Here is a 12232-nt window from a genome sequence, read left to right as displayed (position 1 = left end):
GACAACACCAACGAGCCGGACAAGGTCTGACCTTATCTTCCAAGCATCCATTTGTTCTGATACATAATAGTTCTCGAAACAGACTGATATCTGCTCAATCCCGTGTCTTGCAGATTTATACTGAGATGTACTCGATGCCCAATGGAGAGCAGGTGCAGGAGCAAGAGCAGGAAGGAGAGGTGAGTGGAGGCGAGAGCGGCAACCTGCAATCTGATGGGGGATAAGATGAAGAGAGTGAAGACTCAAGCAATGGCGAGGAAGTCGAGTCTCCACCTTGCTCGGAAAGACGCTCCAAGCAGAGGCAAGACCCAGCGAGTGTTCGTGGCAAGGCGACTGCTCCGACTAGTTAGACCTCAAAGTGCACTCGAACATCTTCTCCTGTGCCGACTGAGAAAGCTCCGAAGCAGCCCAAAGTCGCACCGTCAAAACCTCAGAAGGCCTTGCCCAAGATCAAAGTGGCCGTCCCCATTGCTTCTGGGTAATCCTTCAGTTCGACCTCTTAGTTTTTGCATGACTTGATCTTTGGTCGACTCACTTTCCTGTTCTGACCGAATGAATTTTGAAATCTGCAGTGCTGCTACCTCTGGGACTTCTATTTATAAAGATGATGAGGAAGAGGAGATCGAAGATGCAGTCACCTCCAGCGCGGGTATAACGCTTGTCATCTTGTCTTTACATTATCAGCCATTTTGACGGTCGACTGAACTCTTGCAATTGATTCTTTTGCAGCTCCGCCCAATGTTATTGAGCTTCCAGACGATGATGAAGATGTGCCACTGTGGCCCACGGGAAGGAGGAGCAGGACTTCGGCAGGAAAGCAACAACTAGCAAGACGCCCCAGTCGGTGCCAGCGATGAAACCGGTGATTCAGCAGTCCGGAGACCTCAACCGGGCTTCTGTTACTTTTGCTGTTCCATTGTCGAGTGCACAGCCTTCAGCATCGACTGCACAGGCTCCTGCTTCGTCCGTGCAACCCCATGTCTCAGATTCTCGAGCTGCTGCAGCTGATCCGCCATCTTCAGTTTTCACCGCCCATCATGTCCCAGAGGACCAAGTGAGTGCTGCCAAGGAAGCCATACGCTAGGCAGGCATTATGATGGAGCAGATGAAAGTGGTCTGCGAGGCCGGTCAACCTGCTTATGACGCCAGCTCAGCACTCCAGGCCAACGTCCAGGTTAGCTTATTTCCGACTGATCTTCTAGCTTGACGGTTGTTCTGTTAGGATATGGTACCTGAAAACTCTTAGTGTGCATCTATTTGTCAGTCTGCACTTTGCATCTGTACACCCACTGGGTATTTCAATTTTTGCTGAATAGTGTTTCCTCTTGAGTCGACTAGGTTGTGTCGATTGATTCTTTAAACCAGTGGGGGCACGTTGAGTGCACCCACTGGGTGTAGTCCCCGAGATCACCGTCGAATGTATGATTCGGCGGGGGTCTTTCAACAGAACTTTTCCACTCGGTCTGAGCAGATCATGTCGAGTGGAACCTGGACCAGTGGGGGCAAGCTGAGTGCACCCACTGGGTGTAGTCCCCGAGACCGCAGTCGACTGTGGACAGTCGGCTATGGTCTGAGAACAAGTAATATCTTTCTCTCTCTTTTTTTTGACTGGACGGACCAAGTCAATTGGAAAGTCGAACCAGTGGGGGAACGCTGAGTGCACCCACTGGGTGTAGTCCCCGAGACTACTGTTGAATGTTTGATTCGGCAGTAGTCTTAGAATTCTTTGAACTTGTTACTTTATTGCTCGGAAGCAACCAATCCTTGTGTCTGTCAACTGACTATCCTCTTGACCACAGAAATCTTGTGAACTTCAAGCTCAGTTTGCTGACTTAGAGCAGAAGCAGATCCAGCTCAATCTTGATCTGGAGTTGGCCAAGACGAATTTGCAGAAGGCTAAGGATAATGCTGCTGGTATGGAAAACTTGTCGACTGATTCTCCTGCCATCTTTTCCTTCCTTTTTCTAACTTTGAATGTTATTCTTTGTAGAAACAATGAGACAGGCTTTGGAGAAGAAGGACTCTGACCTTGCGGCCGTACAGAAAATAGCAGAAGAAAAAACGGCACTCGCCGACCAGAAGCTGGCCTCAGTCGGAAAGCTGGAGGAAGAGAATTCCAAGCTGAAGGCTGCTCTTGATGAAGCCAACAAAGAGGTGAATCTTCTGAAGAAGGATAAAGGGACCCTGCACCGACAAGGTGGAAGATATCTCTAGCGCGGATGCTTTAGATTTTGCCCTGATCATCATGGAGAACCAACAGGTCATCCCCTCAGTGCAACCCGACCTGGTTACTGTCACTGTTGATGTGCATCGTCAGGGGATTCGTTGTGGACTGTCGACCCAAGGTTCCAGCCTGCTGGAACTTCTGCTTACTGAACCTATTCCTCGTTAGCAACTTAATGCTGCTATCTTTTTGGCCTTACGCCCCATGCTGGCCACTATGGGACCATGGAGCCAGAGATACGGTCTGAGACAGGATTGCTTTCATGTGGAAATTCAGGTTTCTGAATCGGAGGATGGACTTCAGTTTGTTTCTGTTCCTCACTCCAACAGTCTGCCTGCTTCTTCTTCGCAGGTCATCATTCAGGAGATACCTGACAATGAGCCAGCATCACTCATGCCGCCCGACGCTGCCTCAGATGCTTTGGCTGTCTTAACCGCTGCTGATGCTCAGGATACGGCCATGTCTGCTATGTCTGAAACTGTTGATGCTATGCCTGAATCTGCCTGAATATATTATGTCTGAATCTGAATCCGCTCTGCACAGTCTGCCTCCAGTTTCTGATCAGATCCTAGTTGATCCCGTTGCTGCTGCTGATGTTGATACTATGACAAGTATCATTGAACCTCAAGCTTCTAATGCCCTGCTGCCTCCTTCCAGGGCCCGCAAGGGTAAAGATCCTGCTCCCATTGACACTTCTTCGCTCAGATGTAGCACTCGTTCTAACAAGTATGACGGGTTTCGAGTCAAAGTCCATGATGAATCTCGCCCTTCAAAGTCCAAGGTGAAACCTAGGGTGGTGCCAACTATGCTGCCTCGTGTTGCTGCATCTGAAAGTAAGGAGAAGGAGTTCGAGCTGCCACCTCCTACACCCATCACCACCATGCAGAACATTGGCACACAGCTTTGTGCCATCCCTGCTGAAGAACTTACTGAAGACATGCTTACTGCAAGTGAAGATGGAGCTCCTTCGGCCTCCTCTCCCTAGTTCCTCTACCTTTGGTTAGATCATGGTTCTTTTGCATAATTGGAACGTTCTTTGCTGGAATGTCCGTGGTCTAAACTCACCCGAAAAACATTTAGCGCTTTCAAACGCGATCAACTCTTCTGGTTGCACCGTTATTTGTCTCCAGGAGTCTAAAATGCAGCATTTCGACGCCTCTATGCTTAAAATCCTTTGTCCTAAGCGATTTGATTCTTTTGCTTTCGTTCCGGCGAGTTGTGCGTCTGGTGGTATTATCACGATTTGGTGTAGTCACATTTTTGATGGCACGGTATTTTTGTCTGAACAATTTGCGCTCGGGGTGGAATTTTCTTCCAAACAATCGGCTATGCGGTGGAAACTAGTTAATATTTACGGACCTTGCCAGGGAGATCAACGTACTTCTTTTACTAATTGGCTCTTCGATTTGGATATCCCCTCTACTGAGGATTGGCTCTTGCTCGGAGATTTTAACTATATTCGTTCACCGGATAATCGCAACAAACTTGGCGGTGATGTAAATGACATGTTTACTTTCAATGATTTCATCCGAGAGCAATGCCTTACTGAACTACCCATTAAAGGTCGTAATTTTACTTGGTCGAATATGCAACAGACCCCCTCCTTGAACAGCTCGATTGGTTCTTCACATCACTGAATTGGACGGCCACATTCCCTAACACTCTTGTGATGCCCCTCGGACGGCCTGTTTCTGACCATACTCCATGCTATGTCTCCATTCAAACCTCCATTCCGAAAAGTAGACTGTTTAGGTTGAAACCTTTTGGATTGCACATCTGGGCTTCTTCGACGTTGTCACACAAGCTTGGAACAAGCCTATCAAGCATGGGAGAAATCTTAATGCGGCAGCTAGCTTGTGTCAAAAGCTTAAGAATCTTCGACATGCTCTCAGCCGTTGGAGTAAAAGTATTTCTCGTCTGAAAATTGCCATTGAAAATACAAGCAAAGCCCTACTGGAGATTGATAATATAGCTGATAAGCGCTCATTGACAATACCTGAGGGGAATTTCCAGCGCATCCTTAAGACCCATTTACTTCGCCTCCTACAATACCAGAAGGAGTACTGGAAAAAACGTTGCACCATTCGTTGGATTAAATTCGGGGATGAAAATTCCAAATTCTTTCAAGCCATCGTCACTGAAAGGTACAGGAAAAACTGTATTTCAAGTCTGAAATCTGAGGATGGTATTAGTTTTGAGGATCACGCGAGGAAGGAGTCCATCTTGTTTGAGGCTTTTAAAAAACGCTTGGGCACAGCCACGGTTCCGCAAATGAAATTCAATCTTTCAAACATGCTTCGCTCTCAGGTTGACTTTGATAGCCTTACTGTTCCATTCACGCATGAAGAAATTGACGCTGCGATCAATGAAATGCCGTCGGATCGGGCCCCTGGCCCAGATGGCTTCAATGGTGCATTCTTGAAAGTCTGTTGGCCCATAATCAAGCTGGACTTTTATAGGCTAGGTGAGGAGTTTCATCAGGGGACGCTAAACCTTGAAAGCCTCAACTACGGGTACATCACTTTGATCCCCAAATCTAGATCTCCGGAATCTATCAATGATTTTCGCCCAATCACCTTACTGAATTGCTGCCTTAAGTTAATCACCAATATTCTAGCCAATAGATTGCAGCGTGTGATTCTGAGAATTGTTCATAAAAACCAATATGGGTTCTTAAAAGGACGTTCGATCCACGACTGTCTTGCATGGGCCTTTGAGTATATACACCAATGTCAAGCTTCGAAACGCGAAATCGTTCTCCTTAAACTGGACTTCGCTAAAGCGTTTGATACGGTTGAGCATGCGGCCATCATTCAGATCATGAAGAGCATGGGGTTCAACGATCGATGGATTTCTTGGTTCCAATGCATTTCCTCTTCTGGCAAATCTTCGGTGCTGCTCAACGGTGTACCGGGGAGACAATTCTGGTGCAAGTGTGGGGTTAGGCAGGGAGATCCTCTCTCCCCTCTCATCTTTGTTCTGGCAGCGGATCTTCTTCAAACTGCAATTAATGCTGCCCTCGCCGATAATCTTTTGCAATTGCCTATCCCCTCCGCTGAGCCATCTAATTACCAGGTCATTCAGTACGCAGATGACACGATAATTCTCTTGCCAGCATGTTTGCATCAAGCGATACGTTTGAATAAAATTCTCACAGACTATGCTGATTCTGTGGGTCTCCACATCAATTTCTCCAAATCTACTTTGATCCCTATAAATACCCCTGCTGACAAATGTGGTGATATTGCAAATATCTTTGGCTGTACCACTGCTAAGATGTCGTTCACCTACCTTGGTCTCCCCCTTGGTACGACGAAACCCTCTATCTCAGACATGACCCCCTGGATCTGCAAAGCCGAGTGCAAGATCACGGCCGCCATGTCGCTCATGTCTTACGCTGTCAAATTGGCTCTGATGAATTCACTTGTCACGTCCCTGGCTATCTATCCCATGGGTGTTCTCCGTCTCCCTAGAAAAATTATTGAACAATTGGACAAGATACGGCGACATTGCCTATGGATCAAGAAAACAGATGATGGTGACAAGTGTAACTCTTTGGCTACATGGGACATGGTTTGTCGCCCTAAGGAGAAAGGTGGTCTGGGCGTTCTCAATCTCAAAGTCCAAAATGATGCCTTGCTGCTCAAACTTCTACACAAATTCTACAATCACCTGGACATCCCTTGGGTTAGTTTGATTTGGAAAACCTATTACGTGGCCACTATACCGCATGCTTCCACCCTTGTGGCTCTCATTGGTGGTGGGAGCTGATCAAGCTCATGCCCACGTACCGAGGTGTGACCAAGATCCAAATTCGTAGTGGGGAGACGACCCTCTTTTGGAAAGATGTCTGGTGTAATCACATCCTTGAGGAGCAATTCCCTAGGGCTTTCTCATATACCTTAGGAGAAGATGCATCGGTCCGCAATATGCTTACTATACCCGAAATCGGTGAAGCCTTTCATCTACCTCTCTCAACTCAAGCCCATGATGAACTTAGAAGGCTCCAAAGTATGGTCTCCTCCACTGAACTATCGGATGAGAGAGATATTTGGACATGCACCTGGGGCTCGTCCACATTCAAAACCACGGCGTACTACAAATTTTGTTTCCGGGAGCTTCAGGTCCACGAGGCGTTTCATTGGCTTTGGAAAGCTAAAAGTGTCCCCAAGATCAAAGTTTTTGGTTGGTTTCTTCTGGTGGATCATCTCAACACTCGCAATATGCTCAGCAGAAGACACTATAACATTGGGACCAACCTGGACTGTCTCCTTTGTGGTGAACATGTGGAAGAAACCCTTGAGCATCTCTTCTTTCGCTGCATGTTTAGCACACGATGCTGGCTCAAGCTCAATATCACCTGGCCTGCTACTGGAGATTGGCTACATTTGTTGAAACACCTGAAGACCGGGAATCAACGTAAAATGCTCATGGACACCTTCCTAGTTGCTGTGTGGAGTCTGTGGAAGGAAAGGAACAATAATTACTTTCGGCATGTGGCCCCTTCGGTTGACAGTTGGTTAGCCAGGTTTAGAAACGATTTTGCCAACATTGTTCATAGACTCCCTGTAGATAAGAGACACCTCATCTCTGATATCCTAGCTTCTATCCCCTAACTATACTAACCTCCTAGCTCTCTGACTGTCCTTTGTAATTGCTTAAGACACCCCCCCCTCTCTCCTTGTACATTTGTAACATAGTCACCCTTTTGGGTCCTTAATATATAAATGCAGTAGGACGTGCTCCTACTGTCCAACCTTCAAAAAAAAGGTGGAAGATATCAGCCGCAAGAGAGACGAGCTCGAGACTTATCTGGGAGGATTCGCCAAGAAGTTATTCCTCATGCTTGAAGGTACTTTTCCGATTGATTTTCTTTCGTCGACTCGACATGTAACTGTCGACTCATTATTTCTCTATGAATGCAGAATTCTGTCAAAACTTTGATGAAGAAACTAGGCGAATCGAGACAAGCTTGGATCCCATCAATTCCCCTGTTAGAGATGAAGCTGCCATGAACGTGCTTCGACTGGAATCTCGCCTTGCCAGCGTCGTTGACTACCTCGCTCGATTGAGGGTTGCAGTGTCGTGGATCGACTCGGCGCTCTGGCCAAGGGAGATGCTCCAGAATGACCTCGAGTCTTTGATGACTCAAGTCAATGAGATCCCTGGTCGAGTGCAGGAATGGAAGAAATCGTCTACTCGGTGCGGTGCTGACGTAGCTCTGTCCCTTGTCCGCGTCCATCGCAAGGAGGCCAAAGAAGAGAAGTTAGCAGCGATCAAGGTTGCCAACACCAAGAGACTTGACTTCTAGTCTTTCATGGAGACCTTCATTGCTACTGCAACTCGTATTGCAGATGGAATCGACCTAGATGAGTTCATCGAGCCTGCCAGTCCTCCTCCCGCGGAGTGAACAAACTTTTATGATCTGATTAAATTTGCCTCGGTATGCCGAGTGGTTTTGTAACCGTTAAACTCCTTCAGGCCTGGTGCCCGAGTACTTCAATCTGCGGTCCGGAACCTCGTGGGATTTATCTTAAACTTAGCTTTTCTTTGAATATGCTTGTGTTTGCCTTCGAGTGGAATTTGTTTCTTCACTCGGAACAGTCTTTTGTGTTTGTGATGCAGCTCTGAGGGGGTCGCGGACGACCTGCACCTCGTCGTCCTTGCGAATCGGGATGGAGCACACATTGTATTTGTGGTGCAACTCTGAGGAGAAGGTCGCAGTCGACCTGCACCTCGTCATCCTTGCGGATTAGGATGGAGCGCACGTTATACTTGTGGCGCAGCTCTGAGGAGAAGGTCGACGTCGACGTGCACCTCGTCATCCTTGCGGATTAGGATGGAGCGCACATTATACTTGTAGCGCGGCACTGAGGAGAAGGTCGCAGTCGACCTGCACCTCGTCATCCTTGCGGATTAGGATGGAGTGCATGTTATACTTATAGCACAGCTCTGAGGAGAAGGTCGCAGTCGACCTGCAGCTCTTCATCCTTGCGGATTAGGATGGAGCGTGTGGCTAAGTCCCCGAGCGAGAGAATCGTTCTTCACTCGTAACATGTCTCAAACTTAGGCGAGTACGGAACTACACCTAAGCCCCCAAGTGAGAGGGTTGCTCTTCACTCGGTGGGATTTTTCCAAACTTAGGCGAGTATGGAACTACAGCTAAGCCCCCGAGTGGGAGGCTTGCTCTTCACTCGGTGGGATTTTTTCAAACTTAGGCGAGTACGGAACTGCACCTAAGCCCCCAAGTGAGAGGGTTGCTCTTCACTCGGTGGGATTTTTTCAAACTTAGGCGAGTATGGAACTGCAGCTAAGCCCCAGAGTGAGAGGGCTGCTCTTCACTCGGTGGGATTTTTTCAAACTTAGGCGAGTACGGAACTGCAGCTAAGCCCCATAGTGAGAGGGTTGCTCTTCATTCGGTGGGATTTTTTCAAACTTAGGCGAGTACGGAACTGCAGCTAAGCCCCCGAGTGAGAGGGTTGCTCTTCACTTGGTGGTTTTTTTTTCAAACTTAGGCGAGTGCAGAATTGCAGCTAAGCCCCCGAGTGAGAGGGTTGCTCTTCACTCGGTGGGATTTTTTCAAACTTAGGCGAGTACGGAACTGCAGCTAAGCCCCCGAGTGAGAGGCTTGCTCCTCACTCGGTAGGATTTTTTTCAAACTTAGGCGAGTACGGAACTGCAGCTAAGCCCCGGAGTGAGAGGCTTGCTCCTCACTCGGTTAGATTTTTCAAACTTAGGCGAGTACGGAACTGCAGCTAAGCCCCCGAGTGAGAGGCTTGCTCCTCACTCGGTAGGATTTTTTCAAACTTAGGCGAATCAGATTCGCGGCTAAGTCTCCAGGTGAGAGGCTTGCTCTTGCCTCGGTGTCTTGTTTTTGAAACTTAGGAGAAACGGATTCGCGGCTAAGCCACCCACTGGGGGATTTTAAACACATGTATAAGCAACAACAATCATTTAGGAGACTGTAAAACCGTGTCTTTGATAAACAAACTAAAAGGTACTTCTTATTACATCTCGATAGTCTGAATGACTTAAGTATAAAAATGGCGGAGCAACTCTGCGTTCCAAGCACGTGGCTCTTCTTTATTGTTCTCCACATTCTATAGGTGATATGCTCCGTTGTGGAGCACCTTCGTGATGATGAAGGGGCCTTCCCAAGCGGGAGCAAGCTTGTGCGGTCGTTGCTGATCCATTCTGAGCACTAGGTCACCTTCCTGAAATGCTCGACCTCTCACATTTCTGGCATATAATCGACGAAGGTCTTGCTGATAGATAGTCGACCGGATCAAGGCCATCTCTCTCTCTTCCTCCAGAAGATCAACAACGTCCTGTCGAGCTTGTTCTACTTCAGTTTCTGAGAAAAGTTCCACTCAGGGTGCATTGTGAAGCAAGTCACTCGGAAGCACAGCCTCAGCCCCATACACCAAGAAGAAGGGAGTCCGACCAGTCGACCGATTGGGAGTTATTCTCAATCCCCAAAGTACTGATGGTAGCTCGTTGACCCAAGCGCCTGCTGCATGCTTGAGGTCACGCATCAATCGAGGTTTCAGCCCTTTGAGGATCAAAACGTTTGCTCTCTCCGCTTGCCCATTCGACTGTGGGTGGGTCACTGAAGCATAGTCGACCCGAGTGCCTTGGGAAGCGCAGAAAGCTCTGAACTCATCTGAATCAAAGTTTGACCCATTATCTGTGATGATGCTGTGTGGAACTCCATATCTGAACGTTAACTCTCTGATGAAGCTGACAGCAGTACTTGATTCGAGGTTTTTGATAGGTTTAGCTTCAATCCATTTGGTGAACTTGTCGACTGCTACGAGCAGATGGGTTAAGCCACTCCTGCCAGTCCTCAGAGGTCCAACCATATCCAATCCCCAAATAGCAAATGGCCAGACGAGTGGAATGGTCTTCAAGGCTGATGCAGGCTTGTGGGATATGTTGGAGTAGAACTGACAGCCCTCACACTTGTCGACTATTTCCTTTGCCATCTCATTAGCACGTGGCCAGTAAAACCCTGCTCGGTATGCTTTGGCCACGATGGTCCGAGAGGACACATGGTGACCACAGGTCCCCGAGTGGATATCATTGAGGATCATTCGGCCTTCTTCTGATGTGATGCATCTTTGAGCGACTCCAGTAACACTCTCTCTGTAAAGCTGTCCACCTATCATAGTAAAAGCCTTGGATCGACAAACAATCTGGCGAGCCTCTTCTTCATCCTCGGGGAGTTCCTTCTTGAGAATATATGCAATATACGACACTGTCCAATCAGGAATGACGGCCAAAACTTCCATGATCAAGTCGACCACGGCTGGGATTTCGACTTCAGTCGGATCAGTGGAGCTCTTAGGCTGTGGGGGCTCTTCAGTGAAGCGATCCTCTTGACATGATGGCGTGTGAATATGCTCTAAAAACACATTGCTGGGAATGGGCTCCCGTTTGGAACCTATCTTCGCAAGGTCATCAGCTGCTTGGTTCTTCAATCGGGGTATATGATGGAGCTCTAACCCCTCAAACTTCTTTTCCAATTTTCTCACTGCATTGCAATAACCAGTCATAGCTGGGCTCCTAACATCCCATTCCTTCATCACTTGATTGACCACTAAATCCAAGTCGCCGTAAACCATTAGGCGACGGACGCCGAGTGAAATGGCCATACGCAACCCGTACAGAAGTGCCTCATATTCAGCTTCATTGTTGGAGGAGTCAAAGTGAATCTGGAGAACATAACTGAGTTTGTCGCCTCGCGGAGATACTAGGACTCCCTCGGCACCTGAACCATTCAACATCTTGGACCCATCAAAGAACATAGTCCAATGTTTCGACTGAATTTGAGTCGGCAGCTGCTGTTCAATCCACTCGACGAGAAAATCTGCTATTGCTTGGGATTTGATTGCTTTCTTTGCCTCGAACTTGATATCCAGCGGAAGGAGTTCAATCGCCCACTTGGCCACTCGACCAGTTGCATCTCTGTTGTTCAAAATTTCTGACAATGGAGCGTCGCTGACGACTGTAATTGAATGATCTGAGAAGTAATGAGCAACCTTCTTTGTGGTCAAGTAAATTCCATAGACAAGCTTCTGATAATGTGGATATCTCTTCTTGGATGGAGTTAAGACTTCGGAGATATAGTACACTGGGCGCTGAACCCTGTAGGCTTTACCTTCTTCTTCCCGCTCGATCGTGAGTACTGTACTGACGACTTGTCCAGTGGCTGCAATATAAAGCAATAAAGGCTCTTTGCTGATTGGAGCAGCGAGCACCGGCTGGGTGGAAAGTAGGGTTTTGAGCTCTGCAAACGCTGCGTCAGCTTCAGGAGTCCACTCGAACTTGTCAGATTTCTTCATCAGTCGGTAAAGAGGCAATGCCTTTTCACCAAGACGAGAGATGAATCGACTCAAAGCGGCCAAACAACCAGTAAGCTTCTGAACATCGTGTACGCGCACAGGGCGCTTCATTCGGAGTATTGCACCAACTTTCTCTGGGTTTGCATTGATCCCACGTTCGAAAACGAGAAAACTGAGTAACTGTCCACCTGGAACTCCGAATGTACACTTCGATTGATTAAGCTTGATATCATATCTTCTTAGATTGGCAAAGGTTTCAGCGAGGTCAGTCAGCAGGTCGAACCTTTACGTGACTTAACCACGATGTCATCCATGTATGCTTCCACATTCCCACTGATTTGAGTGAGCAGGCACTTCTGAATCATGCGCATGAATGTGGCACCAGCATTCTTGAGGCCAAAGGGCATAGTAACATAGCAAAAGCACCCGAATGGGGTGACAAAAGCTGTTTTTATTTCGTCGGGTCCATACAGTCGGATCTGATGGTACCCGGAATATGCATCCAGAAAGGACAATCGCTCACATCGCGCAGTCGAATCGACTATCTGATCGATGCGGGGAAGAGGGAAGTGATCTTTTGGGCAGGCCCAATTGGTATGCTTGAAGTCGATACACATACGGAGTGAATCATCTTTCTTGGGAACCATGACGACATTGGCGAGCC

The sequence above is a fragment of the Aegilops tauschii genome, chromosome 4, assembly GCF_002575655.3.
Source record: "Aegilops tauschii subsp. strangulata cultivar AL8/78 chromosome 4, Aet v6.0, whole genome shotgun sequence".
In the NCBI taxonomy this organism is placed as follows: Eukaryota; Viridiplantae; Streptophyta; class Magnoliopsida; order Poales; family Poaceae; genus Aegilops; species Aegilops tauschii.
This window is presented reverse-complemented; position numbering follows the sequence as displayed.